Source organism: Musca autumnalis, unplaced genomic scaffold (assembly GCF_047663935.1).
Source record: "Musca autumnalis isolate F117 unplaced genomic scaffold, ASM4766393v1 scaffold_1, whole genome shotgun sequence".
Lineage (NCBI taxonomy): Eukaryota > Metazoa > Arthropoda > Insecta > Diptera > Muscidae > Musca > Musca autumnalis.
This window is the reverse complement of record NW_027411644.1, coordinates 43,490,959-43,516,142: the sequence shown is the minus strand read 5'-3', so window position 1 is coordinate 43,516,142 and position 25,184 is coordinate 43,490,959. Positions and strand designations below refer to the sequence as shown.

General features: G+C 39.1%; 1 protein-coding gene across 6 annotated transcripts in view; it reads left to right on the top strand.

Moving 5' to 3' along the window:
* Positions 1-11,752: 11,752 nt before the first annotated feature.
* Positions 11,753-25,184, top strand: part of LOC141397482 (uncharacterized) — a 163,681-nt gene continuing 150,249 nt past the window's right edge. For 2 of the 6 annotated variants that reach the window (XM_073973848.1, XM_073973818.1), the window contains exon 1: positions 11,775-11,893. The gene's annotated coding sequence lies outside the window, so the exon portion shown is untranslated. The other 4 variants (XM_073973807.1, XM_073973829.1, XM_073973868.1 and 1 more) reach the window with 4 other exon arrangements.

The following is a 25,184-nucleotide window of genomic DNA, read 5'->3' as shown; positions in this document are numbered from 1 at the left end:
AACAAGTTACGGTGCAGGGCCTAATAAACCCAGTGCCGGCGGGACCAGTGATCTGCCTACGAGTCACACCCCGTCGATATCATGCGATCGTGAGCAATCTCCCATAGATGTGGGTGCCTTGGCATCTGTGGTCGAAGGTAATGTTACAACCATACAACCTAGTGTAAAAACGGAGGAGGGTAAAGGGGAGCACAGGGGGAGGATTAACTTGACCCAACTATCTGATGATGGTAGCGACCCTGATTCCGAGTCCGATAGCTGCGGCAAAACGAACACCACCGTTGTGGAAAAACCCATGAAAGAGGAAGTCCACAAGATGGTAGAGGAAGTGAGCGAAAGCATCGCTAAGCTCTTGACGAAAAGAGTGCAGTGGTCTTGGGCCCAAAGGAAGAAATATAAGAGGAACCAGGCTAAACTAAAGAAGAAACAACAGCTGGCTGCTTCAAAGGTTACCACAGACAGTTCCTCCACTTCTTCGGAAGCGGCGAAGAGGACAAGGTCTCCTGAGGAGCAGAACGTGGCAAAACCCAGTAAGAAGAGAAAGAGCTTCCCACCTTCAATTGCCCAGGACAAACCTCGTCAGGACAAAAGCCAAGGAGACTGCCAAAAGTATCCTTCAAATGATACTGAAGAGGCGAATTCTGACAAAAAGAAGGTGAGCGCGACGTCGGAATCTTCTGCGGTGGCCAAGGACTCAGTAAAGAAGCCTACCTTCACCCAGAAGAGGAAGATGGACGCTGAAACCGGAACGGAGCCGCCATCGACTTACGCCAAAGTAGCCAATAGATACTACAAGGACGAGCTGTGCTACGCAGTAGTCGATACTAGTAAAGGATCTGAAAGGCTACACAAAGAGTACTTATCGGAGATCGAGAAATCGATCAACGATAAAATATTGGAACAAATCCTGCAAGGACGAGTCTCAATAAAAATAAACTGCTGTGAGCCAAGGGGGGACCTCCTATTGTACCACCTGGACTCACACGCAAACTCTGCAGCTCTCGGGGAGGTAGTCAGCAGTATAGCAACTCCATGGGAAGGTGGCAGACTAAAACTGGTGAGGAAAGACGAAATTCCTCATCTAACCAAAGCATCGGTGTACGTCAAGGGGTACGGCTGCAAGCTCGAGACGGAGCGCATGCTCGAGGTCTTTGGCGTACAAAACGAGGCCCTAAAGGTGGAAAAATGGGAGGTATTCCACAGGGAGGAGAAGGAAGACGGCACTCTCCTTGTGATGAGGATCGACGATCTCTCGCTAGCTGGGCTCGTCAAAACCAAGGGCAAGGCATTCTTCGTCTCGAACTTCTTCAAAATTGGAAAGGCAAGAGTTGGTGAGGAGGAGATTGCCAAACCAAACAACCAAGAGGTCAACCTACCAAAAGGCTTACAGGAGGGAGGAGCAGACGAAATTAGCGACTCCCAAGAAGCCAAACTACTGGAGGACCAATGATTGAGGTCATCCAGATCAACCTCCATCGGAGCGAAACGGCAACACTAGCCCTGATGGACAAAATAACTAAAGGTAATATACATATTGGTTTAATCCAAGAACCTTGGACCATAAAAAACAAGGTTTCTGGACTTAACCATATAAATTATCAACTTTTTTACGCAAATACGGGATCCCGACCGAGGACCTGCATTATATGCCACAAAAACTTATGCTTTCTTTTTTCTCCAGAGTTGTCATCGTCGGACGTCACAATATTGAAGCAGGGGAATGGTAACATATACCTAGCATCTTTATACCTGCCGTTCGACTTCCCGACATTACCACCTTCGTCGGAATTGCAGCAACTGGTGAGAAGGATAAAGCAAACAGGTAACGAAGTATTAGTAGATAGCGATGCTAACTCTCACCACATCTCGTGGGGTAGTACTAACATTAACAAAAGGGGTCAAGTCCTTATAGATTACTTAAATACTAACGACCTGATTACACTTAACACCGGGAATACGCCAACCTTTGTTAATAGAATTAGGGAGGAAGTACTAGATATAACGATATGTTCAGAAAATTTAATAAACGAGGTACACGAGTGGAGGGTCCTGGAGGAACACTCCTTCTCAGACCATAAGTATATTAGATTTAAAAAAGCTAGGCCATCGCCTAACCCGATAACCTTCCGAAACAAATCCAAAACAAATTGGACAAAGTTCGGAAAACGAGTAAAAGAAAGACTTGGGCAACCAGATATTCCTCATCTGGTTGCCCAAGTCTTTCTTTTACTCGTTTTCCGAACTTTGTCCAATTTGTTTTGGATTTGTTTCGGAAGGTTATTGGGTTATCCTAAGTAAGGAGGACATAGAGAGAGATGTCCTAAAGTTAACTGAGGCACTAGTAAAGTCTTTCGAGGAAAGTTGTCCCCTTCGAGAGAGGAAATCCGCCTACGAAAAACCAGGCAAGGAGTAAAAAAGCAGCTGTATTCTGGGACAACTATCAGGCAAAATTAAAGGAATACAACAAAATAGCAAGAAACGCCAAACGAAACTCCTGGAAGCTTTTCTGCGAACAGGTGGATAGTGTAAATGACGTTTCAAAGATTAAAAAGTTTCTATCTAAAGCCCATACACAGACCGAGCAATTAGTCGATGGAAATGGAAAAAGGATTGAAACAACAGAAGAAACTCTAGGCCTTCTGAAGAAAACGCACTTCCCGCAGAATACCATAGTTAACACTGAGGCATCGACGGAATGTATTAACTCATCGGAAGAGGCACCAAAGATCGACAGCTTAATGGTCCAACAAGCCATTTTAAGCTTTTCACCATATAAAGCAGCCGACTTTACTACAGAGGGAAGTGGACTTTATTGCGTCCAAACTGGTCGGGATCTTCAATGCATGCTTAAAACTTGCATACACTCCTATAGCCTGGCAGGAGGCAAGGGTAGTCTTTATACCCAAACCTGGCAAGGCAAGTTATGCAACACCAAAATCTTATCGACCGATAAGTTTAACTTCATTCTTACTCAAAACAATGGAACGGACAGTCGACACCATGATAAAGAGTAAGATCCCCAACGATATGCTTAAATTCAAACAACATGCATACGTTAAAGGCAGATCAGTGGAAACCGCATTGCATGAGGTAGTACACCATATAGAAAGAACCTTCGAAATGAAAATGTACACACTTGCTGTATGCATCGACATCGAAGGCGCTTTCAATAACGTAAGCACCGAGACACTTATCCACCTCTTAGACGAGTTTCAGGTAGACAGGGCCTTAAGGAACTGGATAAACCACATGCTAAGGAATAGATGGATAAGCTGCGGGCTATACGACGTGAAAATAAGAGACAAAGTTGGACAAGAAACGCCACAGGGAGGGATACTTTCACCTCTGTTGTGGGTTACCACCATAAACAGTCTCTTGAGGACACTAACCGAAGAAGGATTTTACCCAGTCTGCTACGCAGACGACGTTATAATACTTCTGAGGGGAAAGAATCCGAATCAACTCTGTCGAAGAGCAGAAACGGCTCTAAAAATTGCTTTTAACTGGGCCAGGCCGAAAGGTCTGAACGTCAACCCGGAAAAAACAGAATTATGTCTATTCACTAGAAAAACGAAAATGGGACACTACGAGGGACCAGTTTTTCTAGATAAGACAATAAATATCTCCTGTACAGTTAAATATCTAGGAGTAATTCTGGATAGGAAACTTAAATGGAAAGACCATATACAAGAAAGGGCTAACAAGGCCCAAATATGTTGGTCAACCTGCAGAAGGGCGATAGGCTCAAAATGGGGGTTCAATCCTAGGATGATACACTGGCTATACAGAAGCGTAATTAGACCAATTCTAACGTACGCGTCTGTGGTATGGTGGACAGCCATGGACAAAAAATGCAATGTGGAAATATTGCAAAAGGTCCAAAGAATATTCTGCCTAAGCATTAGCGGAGCAATGAGTACCACACCGACTAGGGCTCTAGAAACAATTTTGTTTGTACACCCAATAGATATTCAGGTAAGGTATGAGGCAGCCATCACAGCTGCAAGGCTAAAGTCGATGAGCGAGTGGATCGAAAAGAGCCACCAAACATACCACCAAAACATATTAAAGGTCACAACGGGTGAATCTATAAATCAGGTAGTATCGGACCGTATACCTGAAACTAGTGAAGTAGCCTTGTGTGAAGTGTCAATACCTGACAGAGACATGTGGATCGGGGGAGCTCTAGCACAGATTCCCGCTGGAAGCTGTGGGTTTACGGATGGGGCTGTGCTAGGGGGGAGAACCGGACTGGGTCTTTATATAATGGAACCGGAAACGGAAATCTCCCTCCGTCTGCCGGATCATAACATGATCCTGCAGGAGGAACTCTGGGCGATAACAGAGTGTCTGCTTTGGTTTGATACTCACACAAGGCCTACCACTGTAAATATTCTTACGGATAGCAAAGCAGCCATTAGAGCTATATCAACCAAGACAGTGAAATCTAGAACTGTCTTGGAATGTATTAAATCTATAAATAATTACTCCCAACACGGTAAGGTAAACATTATATGGGTACCAGGGCATACCGGGATTAGGGGTAATGAAATAGCAAACTCCTTGGCAAAACAAGCCAAGGAGCAACCCACGGTAAGTCTAGAAAACGCTAAGCCGTTTAAAGCTACGCGACTAGAACTAAAGACATGGGCAAAAAATGCACATGTATCCCTCTGGAGTAGTGAAGAGAAGGGAAAAAACACAAAAATCCTATGGGGAAACCCAGACCAGGACAAAACAAAAGAATTACTTTTACTAATTAAAAAAGATATTAGTAGACTGACAGGAATCCTTACAGGTCACCTAGGTCTAAAATCGCATCTGCACAAAATAGGTTGTGCAGAAAACAGTGAATGCAGAGCATGCGGAGAGGACGACGAAACGTTGGAACATTACCTCTGCCATTGTCAAGCCTTCACAAATCTGAGAACCCAGTTACTAGGGAATGAAATTATACCAGGACTCGACCAAATTAGGACAATCGAGTTCAAAAAGATCAGAGACTATGTAAATAGGACAGAGATCTTTGACTAAGTCAAAAAAAAGATAATCCTCCATAACCCAAAATTAGAGCGCACAACAGGCCTACTTATGGCTTAAGTGTATGTCCACATGGGCATGTGGTGATCACCCCTCTTATCAACCTAACCTAAGCTAGCCTACACTCTGATACGACCAAAAATGTGCCTTATCGAAATAATGGTGTTTGACCCCAAGTATGTTTGTACGATATCCGTTTCAGACAATTTTGAGTAGATCTAGCAATGTCCGTCCGTCCGTCCGTATGTCTGTCTGGCTGGTTCGCACGATGATTTAAGTTCGAAGATGGGCCATATAGGTCCAATCCTTCAGGTACCTCCCCCACAAATGTTCAAAAATTGTCGCAAAACTTGTGCGCACGATAACTCTCGAAGGGAGTAACCGAATCTAACCAACCTTTGCACATGGCAATACTACCTCCAAGCATACATCAGGTTCAAATATGGATTACATCGGTCCACTCCTTCAGGTACCTCCCACACAAAATTTTAAATAAGTGCAGTTTAGTGACACCCCATGAATCGTTATGAAATTTTTTGTAACAGGATGTTCGTGCGGCCCCCGTTAAGTCATTGTAATTTTTTTGAGGGCAAGTCCATAGTTCCCGAGATAATGGCGCATAACCTCAAAAACGCTGCAATATGTCGCGAGTTCAAATAAACGGTGGCCAAATATAAAAGGAGTTGGCGTTGCCAGATGAATTTTGGTATAAATACTTATAGTTCACTGACAATGTCGAGACTCGGTTCACTCCTTCGGGTACTTCCACACAAAATTTCGGTAAAGTTCAGTTTAGGACCTGTTTACGAATCGTTTTGGCAAGTCCATATTTCCTGAGAAAATAGCCTGAAAGGTATAAAAAAGACCTATGACACCGTGTGTAGTGGTTGGAGCGCAAAATAACTCTCGAACGGATCTGCCGATTCGGTCCACAATTTGTAATATTTTGTGCAAACTTAGTTTAAGTTCGAAGATAAGTCATATCGTTCACTCCTTTAGGTACCTCCCACATAAAAGTTCAAAAATGTTCGGAAAAATTGTGCATACGATAACTCTTGATGGGAGTGACCGATTTGGTCCATACATTGGACATTATGAAATTTCTACCAGACTTAGATGAGGATCCAATATGGACTGAATCGGTAAACTCCTTCGAGTTCCTCCCAAATACAATTTCGGAAAAGTTCAGTTTAATACCTGCTCTCGAATCGCCTTGGTTTTAGTTGTAACCAGCGTACGTAAAAATACTTTAAATAACATTTCTAAAAGTTTCGTTTCGTATTTTCCATGGGAACAATACGTAACGAAACATAACCCACGCTGACGGAGTTCGCTGTTTAGTCTCGTTTTGTTTACATTCGTGAGTGCGGACAAAACGAAAAGCGAAAAGTACTCAACTCCACAAGAGCAGATAGAAAACTAACTAGTACTAAACACATGTGAATAAATCAAAAACGTTTGGTGGTTAATCAAATATTCACTGTGGTATGTTGATGCTAGTTTATAGGGTTGTTCAGCAATCACATGTATGTGTGTGTGTGCCTGAGTGTGTCATTGACCATAACGCACGGCAAACGTTTCCCAAAAATACTTTTTGTTTCGGTGGTGAATGAAACAACTCAGCAAAGCATAGCCGAAGTTACAATTCAGCAATCGTACGGTTTCTATCTTTTTACGTTGAAAAGTTTGTGTTTTTGTTTTGGTTGTGAGAATGAAACGATTCAGAGAAGCTGAAAAGTTTGTGGCTTTGTGTGATTGGTACGGGAATCGTTTTGTTTGTTTACGTTCATTGGTTGTAACATCTTGTATTCACTGTCTCCTATAGGAAGGTACAAGTTTCCTCAGAGGCGAGTCCATACTCCCTGAGAAAATAGCCTGAAAGTTAAAAAACCCTACGACACCATGTTTATGGGTAGAAGCGCAAGATAATTCTCGAACGGATATGCCGATTCCGTCCAAAATTTCGCCTTCGTAATATTGTTTCCAAACTTAGTTTAAGTTCATAGATAAGCCATATCGGCCATATCACTTTGATTTTTGTTGAAGCAACTTACATTCGCTGCCTCAATTACGATGGTAAAAGTTGTTTCAGGTGCAAGTCCATACTTCAAAGAAAACAGTCCGAAGGGTGTAGAAACCCCCTATGGTAACTCCATGGTTTATGTCGGTCCATTCCTTTAAGTACCTTCTCCGCAAAATTTTCGAACTTTAATCCTAATCAACATTTGTGTCGGTTCAAACGACCAAAATTTTCAATTCAATACAATTAATTTATTCTTCCAGAAAATTTACAATATTTGTACAATGATTTCTTAAATTTAATGGGATTTATCTTAAGATAATACAACAAATAAAACTTTCATTATATGATTAAGATTTACATTTATAATACAGTATATCAGATTTATAGGTAAAAAGGGGAAAAAACCTTAATTGAATTAACAAAAGGATAGTTCAAACATAATATCGACGCCTCCAAACAATAGTATGCTAAGTCGACTTAGCATGTTTTCAAGTTCTTTACATTTTTATATTTAACGTCCTTTAACTTAAATTCTGTCAAATTTTGGTAATGATCGGACAATCCGAACAGAAGTTATAAACAAATATTTACTTAGCATAGTACTGAAGGTCAAAGAAATTTCCAAACTTTTAGAGCTTGTCCTGCAAAACTCACTTTTCAGAATTAGCAAACTATTATTTGGAGGTGTCGAACGTCCTTTAACTTAAATTCGACTTAGTCGACTAAGCATGTTTTCAAGTTCTTTACATTTTTACATTTAACGTCCTTTAACTTAAATTCTGTCAAATTTTGGTAATGATCGGACAATCCGAACAGAAGTTATAAACAAATATTGACTTAGCATAGTACTGAAGTTCAAAAAAATTTCCAAACTTTGAGAGCTTCTCCTGCAAAACTCACTTTTTAGACTTAGCATACTATTATTTGGAGGTGTCGATATGAAAATTTAAGAGACTAAAATAGTATATTATGGAAATATGCTGCTTTAATTCAATTAATGTTCAGTTTGGTAATTTCTGATTTATGTTAATTTACAAAAATTCTAAACAATCTCTAATTATTTCATAAGAAGAGTTTCTGACTTTGTTGAAAAAATTTTCATTTTGTCTATTTAAAAAAAATAGCGTACAATTCATAACCAGTTACATTATGTAGTTCAACAGTTGGATATCCACAAGGTTTATTATTTATCATTTTTAGGCATTTGTTTTGAATGATTTGCATTTTCTTTATATGCGTTTTTGCGGCTTTAGACCATACCGGCGATGCATATGCCATAATTGGTCTTATAACACATTTGTAAAGTAAATTCTTATTTTCACTATTAAGTTTTGACCTCCTGTTAAGTAGGGCCAAAATTTTGAAACCCCCTAAATACATAAGATTTGTGTGAAAAAAAGTGTTTCATTTTACACAGGCTGAGGGTATATCTCTGTCGGCAAAGCTGACTGATACTGTTTTACTTGTTATATATAAAAACAAGTAAGAATGCTGATAAATTCAGCCTTCAAAATACCGAAAATCGAGAGGTACCGTTCTATGGAGGCTATATGAACACTCTGACCTATACCGAATAATTTCAGGTGGAAAGTTGTGAATACCAAATATCAGCCATTTCGGTGTAATATTTGTAATATTGAGGCAACAACCCCCAAAAGACAGAAATTTCAATACGAAACATCCTAGGAGTAATGTAAACTTCTATGATTTTAACAGACAGACGGACATTGTTATATGGACTTAGAATTTTATGCTGACCACGAATATATATGCTTTATAGGGTCTCCGACAAATATATCGATGTTTTACAAATGGAATGACAAATATAATTAATTAATAATAATAATTAATTATAATAATAAATTGAATTGAAACAATCCGAGACGAGTCGTTAAACTGCACTCTTTCCAAAATTTGTGTGGGAGGCACCCGAAGGAGTGTTCCGATGTAGTCCATATTCAGAAGGAATCCAAGTCTCTAAGAAAGATACGATGTACAAAATTAAGACCAAACCGCTTTCTCCCTATGAGGGTTATATTAGGCACTAGTCAGTTTAGTTGGCGTCGCCTCAGGAAGTATGGACTTTCAGTCCAGTAGTTTTTGTAGAAAATATTAAGATTGAAAAAAGTGGGCGCGGTAAAATTTTCTTTCCATAAAAACCTAAGTTGGGTTACGACGAACATTTCAAAAAAAGAATTATCCAAATTTGTCCAGCCGTTTTCAACTGATGTATCTATCAACGAATGACATTCGTTTTTTATTTATACACATTTCTTTGCAAAAATTGACAAGATCCTGTTTTGAGCGATTGAGCTCCAAATTAACATAATTCTACGTATGCTCCTTTCTAAGGAAACCGCAAATAAACAAGTTAAAAAGTATCAGTCGGCTTTGCCGACAGATATATACCCTCAACCTGTGTGAATTGAAACTTTCATCTACGTTCAGATCGAATGTATTTATGGCCTTTTCATTATTTTGTGCCCTTTTTGGACATTTGAACTTGCCGACCAAAATATGGATTAGGAATAAAGTTCAAAAGGGTTGCAGAGGAGGTACTTAAAGGAATGAACCGACATAGTCCATTATGGAAATGGATCTTATTTTGGCAGTCATATACTTTCGATTGATATCGCACCCACAAGTCATTTCAGTGGGTCATCGTATAACTTTTGGAACAGTATGCCAGGAAGCATGGACTTGTCCACGGAAAACATAATACCGCTGTAAGCAGGACAACAATGAACAGCATCGGTATACATTTCCAAAGGATCTTCGAACAGATCTTAAGGTACCTCCATTTTAGAAGTTAAACTAAATTTTGACAAAATATTAGGACCAAATTTGTTCAAGATATATCGTGCATACCATTTAAGTGACATTTTTTTTAAATATTCGGGGGAAGTACCGGAAGTTGCCTATCTCCGAACCGACAAGATATGAGGAAGGCCAAATTTTAGACCAAATTGGTTACTTAGAGAGTTATCGTGCTCTTCAGCCAGGTGTACAGGAGGTTTTCTCAAAAAGTATGGACTTGCCTCTGAAAAAAACTTTTACCGTCGTAATTGAGGCAGCGAAGGCAAGTTGCTTCAACAAAAATCAAAGTGATTCGAGAGCAGGTCTTTGTGTGAACTTATCCGTAATTTTGTGTGATATGTACCCGAAGGAGTGGACAAACAAAGTCCATATTCGAACCTGATCTATATCTGGTAGATATATTAGGATGTGTAGTGTATGGGCCAAATCGGTCACTCCCTTCAAGAGTTATCGTGCAAACAATTTTTTCGAACATTTTTGAACTTTTGTGGGGGACGTACCTGAAGGAGTGGACCGATATTGCTTACGTTCGATCTTAAACTATGTTTGGCCAATATTAAGAAGGCGAAATTTTGGACCAAATCGGTTGATCCGTTCGAGAGTTATCTTGTGCTCCAACCACTACACACGGTGTCATAGGGGTGCTTTTTTTTTGCATATTTCTGGTTATTTTCTCAGGAAGTATGGACTTGCCCCTAATGAGACATGTAGCGTCGTAAGAGTGGCAGTGAATACCAGTTGTTAAAACAAAAATCAAAGCAATTAGAGAGCAGGTCCTAAACTGAACTTCTCCGAAATTTTGTGTGGGAGGTACCCGAAGGAGTGGACCGATTAAGTCCATACTAGAACCTCATCTAAGTCTGGTAGAAATTTCGCGATGGACCAAATCGGTTACTCTCTTCAAGACTTATAGTGCTCACAAATTTTCCGAATGTTTTCGAAGTTTTGTGGGGGAGGTACCGGAAGGAGTGGACCGATAAAACGCATCTTCGAACTTAAACTAAGCTAAAAAAAAAACTATAAAAAACGTTTTACTAAATTTGTTATACCTTCCTCTTAACTAAAATTGGTATGTAAGCGACAGATATAAAACATATGGACAGATTGAGGCCCATAAGACAAAACTGCATCCACAATTATCGTCTGTCCATTCATTTCTATACATATGCCAATGTGTGTGCGGGTGCGTTAGCTAGTATATGTGTTATAGTGTGTTTATTTGTATACAATTATAGATTGTTTAGTTTAAGTGATGATGACGACGACGTCAGTATGTATAAATGTGTTGGCAGAGTGTGAATGCAGCAAAGTCTCAAGTAAACATGTGGCTATGTCTGTATGCACATGTATGTTGTATGCAACTGCTTGGGAATGCTCCAATGACAAGTTAGTGTGTGTATTTTGCTGGCTAACTGAGTATGTTATTAGATGCATGGTAATATCGGATACGGCAAACAAGAGTCCATCATCATCGTCGTCATCATGAGCATATGCATATTATTACGGCTAGTATTGGTGGGCTCAGCTGTTTAAAGTTATTTGCCTGCATTCATTCAGTGGGACAAGTTGTTTATAAAACGTTCGTTATATGGGCGAGAGAAAAAAACGAAAAGCGAACACCAAGTGCAGTGTAGCTTGTTAGTACGTGTTGTTTTTGTTATTTGTGCGAGGAAATTTGAAACGGATTTTTTCTAATTTCTTTTTTTTCCATCATAGAGTTCTTATGTTTTTGTTTCGCCCATTGATGACGTGGTTGATGTTGTCGTTGTTGTTATTGCTGTGGGTTTGTCATCTGTGGTCGCCGCCACACTTTTTCCATTATCATACCGAGTGTGTGTAGTAGTAGTTTCCAGAGTACCGATTAACATGATTATATCGATGAAGGGTGTGACACAGTGCTGCTGTTGTTGTTTGATGCAATAAAACGCGCCGTTACGGAAGTGCAAATTTAGTTCGAAGAGGCAAATTCAATGAATGTGTCGCCGCCACATTTTGGATATTCTGTTTTTGATGGTAAATTCAAATGAATAGAGTTTACAAAGCAGCTTATGTGTCAACAGGAATACAAACAAAAAAAGTCTAAAATAAAGTGGATTTTTTTTCATTAAAAATAAATTAAAAAAAGGTTTAGGCGAAATATGTTTTAAGCGGAAAAAATAACAGATCAATATAAAATTCCATGATTGAAAAAAAAAATACAATTAAATGTTTTATATAAAAAAGGAGAAAAATTGAATTAAAATATTCCGAGAATACTTGTATTGTGCAATGAATACCAAAAATTGGAAAAAATAATAAATACAATCGAATAATTTTTAAATTTTTGTAAACAACATTCCAATAACATATTTTACGTTTCCTGTGTAATTTAAACGGATATTTATTGTGAATGCGGCACCATGTTTGAAAAAAAGCCTTTCAAGTGATTTTAAGAATATTTATAAAAATCAGCAATAATAATGAAATTTTAACAAAGGGTATTTGTCCAAAGTGTTGAATGAATTTTAAAACAAATTTAATACAGGTTAATTAACCAAATTATTAAAGTTAAGAAAACATATTTAAATATTTAATATAAATGCTTTCAATAAATTCCTCAAAATATTAAAAGTGCATAAAAAATACCACCTTATGTGGTTCATCATCACCAATTCCACCTATATTTTTGTGCAAAGGAATGCAATTTACTTATTTGCCTATTTTTTGCATTATCATTGTTTTTTTTTTCGTGCAATTTTGTGGTCAGTGAACGTAAGCCTCGATACAGTGAAGCGAACGTGTTGAAAATGCAAATACAAGAAAACAATACTTCAACAGAAAATAATATTAAAAGCAAAAGTATTTAGCATTCGTAGAAAACATTAACAACAAAAGTAGCAGCAAAATCCCCGGTCGGCCAGACAAAGCTTACTAAATGCTAGTACACACCACCGCTAGCGTTATTGCTTTATGACTAGGTGATGACAGGTGTGCTGGAAATTATAGCAAAAAATGCAAACAGGCGTTGAATTGTGTAAACTAACATGGAATTTGCATTTTTAAAGTGATAAATTGGAATGTGTCCGGAAGAGAGTGAACTGCGCATGCCTGCAAAGATAAAAACAATCTTTTAGATAAAAGCTATGGACATTAGAGAATGCATTTAAGTTCGAATAAATTGTTTGAATATCTTATCTTCAATTCATGACAATAAAAACAAGTAAGAAAAGGCTATTTCGGCGGATAAAAGGCAATATTTCTCAATAAAATAAATGTGCTACAGAAATAGGCATATCGGTTATGGAAATAAAAATCCAAAAACAGGAGATTGGTGTAGCTAAAATTCTTTTTCTATATCCCCACTTTTGGTGACATATTTGCGACCAACATAAAGACCAGAAATTTTTTTAATATATATGTATATAACTTCTGCTGAAATTCCGCAAAGCTAAGCTGGAGTATTCGGCAATACAACTTTTTGTACCATGAACTATTCTGAATTTATATGGATAAAACTAAAATGTCAATGTAAATAAACCGTTTTATTGGACTATACAAAACGTGGACCGATGTAAACAATTTTTGTTTGAGTAGTTTTGTGACCACTGGAAACTTCAAATGTCAAATAACATATAATTCGGCCAATAAATGTAACTAACATCCTCCAAATACCGAAAATCGGGAGTATCGTTATATTAGGGCTATATAAATATATGGGCATAAGTTGACAATTTTTATTGGGGAAGCTTTGTCATCACTGGGAACTTTAAAAATCAAATTACAGCTATTTTGGACAAAAAAAAAAATACTGCTAAAATCCTCAAAATACCTTAAATCCTGAGGTGCCGTTATATGGTATCTATAGCAAAACATTGATCTCTGTATAACATTTTGTTGGAAAAGTTTTGTGACGACTACCTAAAATAGGGAGGTACCGTTATATGGGGACTATGGCAAGATATGGACCTATGTTGACAATTTTGATGGAGAAGGTTTGCAACCACTGGGAACATCAAATACCAAAATGTAGATAAAATTCTCAAAATCCCTAAAATCGGGAGGTATCGTAATAGGGACGCTTTAAAACATGGACCTATGTTGGCAATCCTTGGTGGGAAAGCCTCTTTACAGCAGGAAACCTCTGATTATCTAAATATCTAAAATCCGTTAAATGTTAAATGTATGTATCGGACTATGTGACCAATTTTTGTGGAGAAGTTTTGCGACCACTGGGAACCTAATATGTAAAATTACCAATAGTTCGATGGAAATATGTAACAAAATACCTCAAAATCCGTAAAATCGGGAGATAATTGTATATGGGGGCTATACCAAAACATGGACCTATGTTGACAATTTTTGGTTGAAAAGTACTGTGACTATTGGGACCTTAAAAATAACAAACTAGAGGTAATTCGGTCAAACAATGTAGCTTAAATTCTCAAAATTCCAAAAATCGGTAGGTACCGCTATGTGGCGGATGTACCAAAATATGGACCTATGTTGATGATTTTTGTAGTTAAATTCTCAAAATACCTAAAATCCGGAGGTACCGTTAAATGTGGGACTATGTTACCAATTTTTGGTGGAGAAGTTTTGCGGCCACTGGGAACCTCAAATGTCAAATTACCAATAGTTCGATTGAAAAATGTAACAAAAATCCTCAAAATTCGTAAAATCAGGAGATAATTGTATATGGGGGCTATACCAAAACATGGACCTATGTTGAAAATTTTTGGTTGAAAAGTACTGTGACTATTGGGAACTTTCAATGACAAACTACAGGTAGTTCGGTCAAATAATATAGCTAAATTTCTCGAAATGCGGGAGGAGATAGAGTGATAACAAATGTCAAAATCAATAGACCCCAAGCGGTCTTCTGTCTAAAAAACATCAAGAGATCCAGAGGTCTTCTGTCTATAAAATATTTCATGAGTTTTTTGTCTATAGTTCGTCCCCTGCTTTTAGGAGGTCTAAAGAGATCTAATGTTTATGAAATACATTAAGAGGTCCTAAGAGACCTCTTAAAGTTTCTTTAGACAGATTAAGAGATATTATGCATAAAGAAAACCTCAAAAGGAATCCTGTCTACAGAAGACGTGAAGAGGTCTTTTGTCTATAGTAGACCTGAAATAGTATTCTTTCTACATATTAGATACCTCAAGCGGTCTTGTGTCTATAAAATACCTCAAGAGTTTTTGTATCTAAAAGAGACCACAAGAGGTAATATATCTAAAGAAGAGCCGAAGAGGTATTCTGAAGAGCTGAAGTAGTCTTCTGTTTATAAAAGGCCTGGAAAAGTGTTCTAAAAGCTGTATTCTGTCTAAAAAACATCAAAAAGTCTTATATCTACAGAAGACTCAAGCAGTCTATAGAATATAACATATTAATAGTATAATTTCTTTAGTATATAGAAGACTTTAAGAGATCTTCTGCCTTAGCGAATATAAAGATATCTTCTGTTTATAGCATTTCATATGAGGTTTTGCGTCCACAAAAGACTTCAGGTGGTCTTCGGCCTATAGAAGTTCGTAAAACGTCTTTTGTATATAGAATACCACAATACGTTTTCCATCTTTAGCATTTCTCAAGTGTTATTCTAGCTATAGAAGACCTGAAAACCTCAACATATCTTTTGTATAAAGAAGACCTTATATGTAAGAACTTAGGAAGTATTCTGTCTATAAAAGGTTTCGAAAGGTCTTTTGAATGTAGAGCATCTAAAGAGGTCTTCTGCCTTTAGAAAATCTAAAGAAATCATCTGTCTATAAAGGACATTAGGAAGTCCTATGAGACCTATTAAGGTTTCTCTAGACACCTTAATAATTTTAAAAGATCTTTTGTGTTTGGAACATATCAAGAGGTCTTCTGTCTTTAAAAGGTCGAAAGAGATCATCTGTTTATAAATGGCATTAAGAGGTCATAGGAGACATCATAACGTTACTTTAGACATCTCAAGAAGTCTTCTGCCTATAGAATACGTCAGGAGGTATTCTGTCTACAGAACACTTTAAGGGGTCTCCTGTCTATAGATGACATCAAGGGGTCTTCTGGCTATGGAAGACTTGAAAAGGTCTTCTGGCTATAGAACACTTCAAGAGGTCTACTGTCCATAAAAGACCTCAAGAAGTCTTTTATCTACAGAGGACTTCAAGAGAGTATTTCTATTTGGTGTTTTTGAAGCACCACGAGAACGTCCATTCCTGTATAATTTTAGCTATCTGGTTCTGTATCTATAGTTTAAAATTCTGCAACCTTACTTGGCTGCTAATGAATATGGTGTGTGCTCCCAGTACACAATATACAAATTAAGACGGCTGCACCGTCCGGATCATAACTGTGCTGAAAACAATTACGTTTGCCTTGGCGATCTTCTGCGACGATGGATATGGGCATACGGCATACACTATATGTTTGTACTGCTTGCGAGGCTGATTCAGTCTGCCTGATTGACTTGTTGATTTAGAGCTACCATTTTAAACTTTAGACCCCTATCTCTACATCATTACGAAGGAGAAGATTGTGGTAGGAAAGCTTATGGCGATCGTTGCATCTCGATACGTTTATCTATACTGATGTCGTTGTATAGCAGATACAGCTCGTGGTTCATACGACTTCGATATTCACCGTCAACGCAGATTGGTCCATAGATCTTTCGAAGAATTTTTCTCTCAAACACACCAAGCACTGCCTTGTCTGCTTGCGCAAGTACCCAGGCTTCTGAACCATACATCAGCACGGGTATTATCAGTGTTTTGTAAAGCGTTGTTTTTGTTTGAGGAGATGTGGCTTTATTTCTAAACTGTTTACTCAGCCCGAAGTAGCGTCTTTTGGCCAACACTATTCTTCTTCTTAGTTCACAACTGATCTTGTTGGTTGTGTTTACGGCGGTGCCGAGGTAGACGAAGTCCTCAAAATTATAGGAACCAACGTCAACAGTTGCCTCGATCTCTATGGACACATTGCGCGACGACACATTAACTTTGTCTTCTCGCCGTTTACCGCCAGACCTACTTTAGCAGGTATCAGTTATTTCCTTTACTGATCGACCTATGATGTCAATGTCATTGGCATAAGCAGGTAACATATGGCTGTTTGTATATATTGTGCCACTTCTTTTCATTTTCTAATCTCGTATAACCTTTTCCAGCAGAATGTTGAAAAGATCACACGAGAGGCCATCACCTTGTCTGAAACCTCTTTTGGTACCAAACTCTTCGGAGAGGTTCTTTCCTATTTTAACTGACGATCGAGTATCAGTTAATGTCATTCTACAAAGCCGGATGAGATTTGCAGGGATACCAAATTCAGACATGGCTTGGAATACCTTTGAACGTAGGGGGCTGTCGAAGGCTGCTTTGTCGAGTACTCGTTCTTCCTGCCAGATGGTGCTAACTAGCTGATGAATACACCTTATCAGCGTGTCGCCTCCCGTTTTGAACAGCTCGGCTGGTAAGCCATCGGCTCCTGCTGCCTTAATATTCTACAGCCGCTTATTGCTGTCTTTACCTCATCTTTCCTGGGCGGTATACAGTCAATTCCATCGTCTGGGATTGGATCTGTGGTATCTTCGCCGTCTTCGCTACTATCGGATACCAACAGTTTGGAGAAATGTTCCTTTCATATCCTGAGCACACTATCTGTATCAGTTACCAAATTACCTTGCTGTTCTCTACAGGAGGATGTGCCTGTACCAAAGTCATCAGTTTTATATTTCACTCTTTGGTAGAACTTTCGGACTTCATTCTGGCTCCTGTACATCTCGTCTTTCCATATCTCTCTTTTTCCTGCGGAAAAGACGTTTCTCCTCTCTACTTTTCTCCCGATAGCTGTCTCGTGCACTACGTTGCTACTGATTGTGGAGTAGCCCTATATGCCGCATTTTTCTCTTCGGTAGCAGCACGACACTCCTGGTCATACCATGGATTCCTTGGTGGAGGTCTCTGGTATCCAAGTATGGATTTTGCGGCTGTTTGCATGGAGTGGGCAATATTTTGCCATTGTGCTGATATGTTATCGGGACGAGGAGTGCTTTCATTAAGCAATTGGGCTAATTGAGTGAAATATGCTGTGGCTATCTGTTGTGTTTGCAGCTTACCGATGTCCAACTTCCGCGTTGTATCTGTTCGTGCTTTATTTGCAACGTTTAGACGAGTACGTACGTTTGCTACAACAAGGTAGTGGTTCGAATCTATGTTTGCTCCTCGGAACGAATGTACATCCAACACGTTCGATGAATGTCTTCCATCTATCACATCATGATCAATTTGATTACTTGTTCTTTGATCGGGAGACAGCCATGTGCCCTTATGAATATCGAGATGCTTAACTCTGGTACTGCTAACTACCATGTTTTTTGCAGCTGCAAAGTCGATCAGCCTCATACCATTGTCAGATGTTAGAATAATTTTAATGTCATGGCAGGGCAAAGGTCATAAGTTTCTTCTAAGCGCTTGTAATATATAGCTTTGGTCTGTTCGTCCTTGTCTTCAGTAGGAGCATGAGCTGATGTTGCTTTTAATCGAATTGCAGCGCGTCTTTCATTCACTGGGGTGAAGCTGGAGACCAGATGTTTTAACCTCCGACCAAGTACAAATCATGCTTTGTGTCATGGCAGCTATAATTCAGTGTGTCACCTTTAGGTGTTGTTGTGACGCCTTTCCCAATCCATCGTATTTCCTAACGTCGGCCTTGTACTTTTCAAGTACATTTGCCAATGCCTAAACTGCACCTTCTCTATAAAGAGTGCGAACATTCCAGGTGCAGATTCGCAGATCATGGTCATTAAAACGTTTGCGGGGTTCGTCCACTTTAGAGGGGTTTGTTTTTGTTTTCTTTCGTTTTTTCATAGAAGGTTGCTTTTTCTAGGGGAGGGTTACTAACCCGGCGCCCAAACCCATGTTTTTAACGTTCTTATGGGTGAACGCGCGGCACATGTTAGCTCACTACCTTTAATAGATGTTAAAGGCAGCTCCCCAGGTGACACCACGTGGAGGTCAGTGTCCACTTAAGTTAGCGGGCCCAACTTCGGTGAATACTGTGGTTGATAACATGATAACTGTTTTGTTTTGTGATCGATTTGTTTTGCATCGATGTGTGATCTAGAGCGTTATCATGGTGCAAAATACATTATTTGTATTTCCACACTTCTTATCCTACCGAAAATCGGGAGGTACCGTTATATGGGGGCTATACCAAAACATGGCGATTTTTAGTGGAGAAGTTTCGTGACCACCGAGAACATCAAATATCAAGTTACAGCTAGTTCGGTTAAATATTATAGTTAAAATACTCAAAATACCGAAACTCGGGAGGTACCGTTATATGTGGGCTATACCAAAATGTGGGTCAATATAGCCCATCTTCGAACTTGACCTGCCCATGGAGAAAAGACACTCGGGTACAAAAATACAGAGCTCTAGCTTAATTATTGTGACGCTAGAGTGATTACAACAGACGTACATGGCTATATCGACTAAGATTTTTATCCTGATCAAGAATATATACACTTTATAGGGTCAGAAATAAATATTTCAATGCGTTACAAACTTAATATACCCTCCATACTAAGGTGGAGGGTATAAAAATAATTTCAGCATGAGCCAGGCTGGGATTCGAACCTGGGTCCCCGACAACCGAGTGTCAAGGTTGCCGCGTTTTAGCGTCTAAGCCACCACCAACTTGTCAAAACTTTAGTAGACAATAATTGATGATCAAAAATTTTCAGATATAAAAGAGCAAATACAAATGACGTAGGAATAAAACTTACCATAGTATTTGCGAACATTGAAACATGAGTTTACCAAGTTGGACTATAGGAGAAGTTTGGATTTTCAATTAACTAACAAAATTTCACATTTGCATTTATAAAAATGAATTGCATATATATACTAGTTACTAAGCTTAGCCTTCGTCTGCCACAAAAACAAATTCCTCATATGCCTGATGATCGGATTTAACCACCCGTGAAACGTAGCACAATGGTTGGATGATGTGTCGGAATTCGGTAGACTCCTACATTGAAACGTACATTTTAGGTCATAACAGCTCAACTCGCAAGAGAAATGTGCCAACATAACAGAAAAAAAATTAAACTGACAGTTATTGTTTTGATCAGACTTCAGAAAGTAAATCGTATATTAGATCCAATCTCTCATCATAATTTAGTCTTATTATCTCTTGTAGAAAAGAATAAATTCGTACATCGGTCTCTTCATAAACGTACAAATATTTGTAGCCAAGTGTACACTTTTTAAATTAATGACGTATACGTCTAAATAATTTGCAAATTTACACTTGCACCTACATACATACATATAAACCAAACGTTAGTAAAATAAACACAATTTCTCCAGTGAATGACTGGCTAATTGTTGTTGGAAAACATTTTCTACGCCACAATAAATACGTGATTGTGTGTTTGCTGAACAATGTACTTTGTCCTAAATGTGGAAAAAATGGGGCAATAACATTGCCTTGGTATTCCTTGAAAAGATTTTTTATTAATGTTTGGAAGTAATTATATTTGGAAAAAAAGGTCATTGATTTATTAATTGGAAATTTAAGAAAAATCGAAAAATATTAAAAGTTCAATGGATTCTAAATTTTCGCTTAGTGCACACGTACATATTTTTATCAGAAATGCAACCACAAAATTAGGTTAAAAGGAAACAACGTATAATTTACTTTTAAAGATAGGCACATTTTTGTGGAAATTAAAAACCGGTAAATTTTTTTCTTTTATTTTGGTTTACTTACAATATCAGAATGTTAGTACATATAAAGTAAACCCCTAACATGAAACTAAAGCCATATTTGTAAAAAAGAAAACAAAAAAAAAAAACATCTAAAAAGTAAACATAGCACACAGGAAATAGTTAACAAAAAAACATTGAACATGTTGCTAACAAATTGAATTGTATGAATTCACAAAACAAAACTAGACTATTGAACTAACTAACCAACTAACAACAAACCAATCCTGGTGGTATAAAAGCCCTATTGGAAATTAGAATATGCTATGTACAGACGAATGAAAATAACAACTAAAACACAAAGCAAAACAAAATATTCTCGTTAATTCTGTCTGCCTACATGAACCAATAATTGAAATAGAAAACTATACATACACTGGAGTGAAAACAAAACAAACAATGGAAACAACACCGATAATCTCAAAGAAAGTTCCAATTGACACAGTGAAACAGAAAAATAATGGATAGTATGTTTATTATATTGCGTTTCACACGCAATATTTATACCCTACACAACAATATGGAGAAGAAAATATGAGTGTGTTATGCCCAAAAAACTAGTACTTGCAGGCTATAGTCGTGACGGGGGCCACAATGTGGTTCTCTAAACCACTTTTCATGCATCAAAATTCATTCTAGGAAGGGACTATAATTATACCCTACTCCACAATGTGGGAAGGGTATTAAACATCGCGAAATATTCGTTGTTGTTGTTGTTGTTGTAACAGTGTTTTTATACCCTCCACCATAGTATGGAGGGTATATTAAGTTTGTCATTCCGTTTGTAACACATCGAACTAATCATTTGCGACCCTATAAAGTATATATATTCTTGATCAGGATAAAATTCTAAGACGATCTAGCCATGTCCGTCTGTCCGTCTGTTGTAATCACTCTAGCGTCCGCAATAATTGAGATAGAGTGCTGAAATTTTGCACCCGAAGGTCTTTTTTCCATAGGCAGGTAAAGTTCGAAGATGGGCTATATCGGTCCACTTTTTGGTATAGCCCCCATATAACGGTACCTCCGGATTTGAGGTATTTTGACGTTCTTCGCCACATTTGCAGACCGAATTAGCTATAATTTGGCACTTAGGGTTCCTAGTGATCAACAAACTTATATCCCAAAGGATATGGGCATAGGTCCATGTTTTGGTATAGTCCCCATATAACGGTACCTCCCGATTTTCGGTATTTTGAGAATTTCAGTCACAATTTTTTTCCGAACTATCTGCAATTTGACATCTGAGGTTCTCAATGGTCATGAAACATCTCCACGAAACATCGTCAACATAGGTCCATGTTTTGGTATAGCTCCCATATATCGGTACCTCCCGATTTTCGGTATTTGGAGAATTTTAGCCACAATTCGTAACCGAACTATCTGCAATTTGACATATGAGGTTCTCAGTGGTCATGAAACATCTCCACTAAACATCATCAACATAGGTCCATGTTTTGGTATAGCCCCCTTATAACCGTACCTCCCGATTTTCGGTATTTTGAGAATTTTAGCTACAATTTTTAACCGAACTAGCTGTAATTTGCCATTTGAGGTTCTCAGTGGTCATGAAACATCTCCACCAAACATTGTCAACATAGGTCCATGTTTTGGTATAGCCCCCATATAACGGTACCTCCCGATTTTCAGTATTTTGAGAATTTTAGCTACAATTTTTAACCGAACTAGCTGTAATTTGCCATTTAAAGTTTTCAGTGGTCATGAAACATCTCCACCAAACATCGTCAACATAGGTCCATGTTTTGAGAATTTTAACTGCAATTTTTAACCGAACTAGCTGTAATGATCGGTATTTTGAGAATTTAGCTACAATTTTGTCTAGTCAAAAAATTTTTTTTGGTATATCCCCCCATATAACTGTACCTCCCGATTTTCGGGAATTTTCAGTGGTCACGAAATTTGTTCGCTAAAATTCGTCAACATGAGGGTCTACATTGTTTTGATGAAACTACCCTCAATTTGACTCTTGAAGTTCCCTGCAGCTATAAATCTTTTCTGTAAAAAAATTTAAAGATAGGTTGACTTTTTGATATTGCCCCGTAGGTGGTACCTTTCACCTAGCTGAACACATTTTTTTAGATTAGATTAGATTAGATAACACTGTGCAACAAAATGGAGGTGAAAGTCTGGGGCACGGAAAATTCCTCTTGGGGAAGAAAGGCCTTGGTGAGTATATTATGAACCCCGAAGGACAGATCCGCCGTGAGTCGAACTTCCGCGTTATGGCGCCATCAGGAATTAGCGTTATATCTTTGTTCACTGTTGCTTAAGTGCTCTACAAAAACAACAAACAAAGATATAATGCTAATTCATGATGGCTTACAGGATCTCTTGCAAAAACTTTATCACGCCATAACGCTGAAGTTCGACTCACGGCGCATCTGTCCTTCGGGGTTTTTAATATACACACACCAAGGGCTTTCATCTCTAAAAGGAGTTATCTCTGCCCCAACATTTGTGTTCACAGTGTAATTTAAGCAATAGTGGGAGGCAGTAGGAGTCTATCCATTGTCGAAAATTTGTTCCACCTATAATTGTGAAAGGCCCCTAATTATTCCATTTTAATTAACACTATTTTATGGTGGAGGGTATAAAAAGTTCGGCCTAGCCGAACTTAACGACTTTTTACTTGTTATTATGTTTATATGTTCGTTCCTCTGTTCAATCTGGCTCTGGCTCGATGGTTTGTCGTGGCAGCTGACGCTCCTCAGCTGCGATAGAAGAAGGATGTACTCCGAGTATTTTATTCACACTATAATTGCTTAAGGCCATGGCAACTGCGTCCTTGTGAATACTATTCAATCCTGCTTTATATGCTTGTTGATCTAGGGGTTCTCTCCTGTATCGTTCGACCTCTCCCTCTAGAGCATGGATATCCTTCCTGAACCTCCTGAATGGGCCGGGCCTACCCACAAGATAGTGATTGGGATGGCTCACACGATAACATCCAAGCAGGTGCTGCAACGAAAGCATCTCATTGTGTTGTTTTACAGGAAGAATTGTTGCCTCCTCATGTAGATGGTCCACTGAAGATTTGAGGAGGCACCCTGTCGCTGTTCTCAGGGCGGCATTCTGGCAAGTTTGAATCTTTTTCCAGTTCTTTATCTGCACCCCAAGTGCTGCCGGCCAGGGACTTGAGGACCTTGTTCCTACTTTTCAACTTGTCGCAGATAGCTGTGGCGTGTGCGCACGACGTGAATGTAGTGTCGAATGTGACCCCTAAAATTTTAGGGCAGTTTGTGGTCGGAATTCTGCTACCGTCGACCACGACATTCAACGCACGTCCAAACTGCGCTGTCCATGTGGTGAACAGAGTGGCTGTAGATCTTGTGGTGGAAATCTACATATTCCTCGAATGGAAAAAGGTGGTAAGATCGGTTAAATAGTTGTTCAGTCTCTCACAGATGTCATCAGGATAGGTACCCGACGTCAGGATCGTGCAATCATCCGCATACGTCACGATCTCAATGCCGTCTGGAGGGGGTGGAATACAGGAGAGGTAGAGGTTAAACAGTTCCGGAGATATCACCCCACCTTGGGGAACCCCCTGTTTCACTCTGCGGGGTTTGGACTTCTTATTCCTGAATTCCACGCACGACTGGCATCCACACATATAGTTGACTATCCAACGTTTCAAGCTTGGCCGGAGGGATGTCTTCTCAATGGCCTCAAACAGCGTGGAATGACTGACTGTATCAAAGGCTTTTGATAAGTCAAGGGCCACCATCACTGTTCTATCGCACGGTCGTCTCTGGTTGAGTCCCTTACAGATATATGGTAATGGCGTGCAGCGCTGTTGTCGTGCTGTGCTGCTTACGGAATCCATGCTGATGATTGGCAACTTGATAGCTATTTCTGATACTGGGGACAAAAGCGGTCTGTACGATTCACTTTTGCTGGCATCCTTGCCTGGCTTCCGTAGTGGGACCACCCTGCCCATTTTCCAGACTTCGGGAACGACGAGGGTGGCTAGCGACAAGTTGAAGACTTTGGTGAGATACTCGACTCCCGGCTCTTCCAGCTGCTTCAACATTACCATTGAGATTCCATCAGGGCCCAACGCTTTGGATGATTTAGCGTTCCTGATGGCATTGGCAACATCATCCATTGTAAATTGTGGTGGTTTATCCTCGACAGGAAGAGATCTAATGCGACGTAATACTCTTCTCTTCGCCCTGTCACTCTCGGGATGCTCGACAAACTGTCGATTGAAATTACTTGCGCACCTCTTCGGGTCAGTCAACGTAACGTCGCCAAACGTGACTGAGGTCCTATCTTCGCTTCTTCCGGGGTTCGAGAGTGACTTAACCGTTGCCCACAATTCACCTATACCGGCTCCAATGTTGCAGCTCTTCAGATGATTTAACCATTTGTTCCGCTTATGCTCGCCGACCAGCCTGTTAACTTCCAGTGTCAGCTCCCTGACTCTGGGGTCAGTGGGGTTGATACGACGAAACTCATCACGCTCATTTGCTAATCCCGTCGCCTCTGCTGGGAAATTTGGTCTTACTTCGTGTATTCGACCAGCAGGGATATGGCGAGCGGCTGCA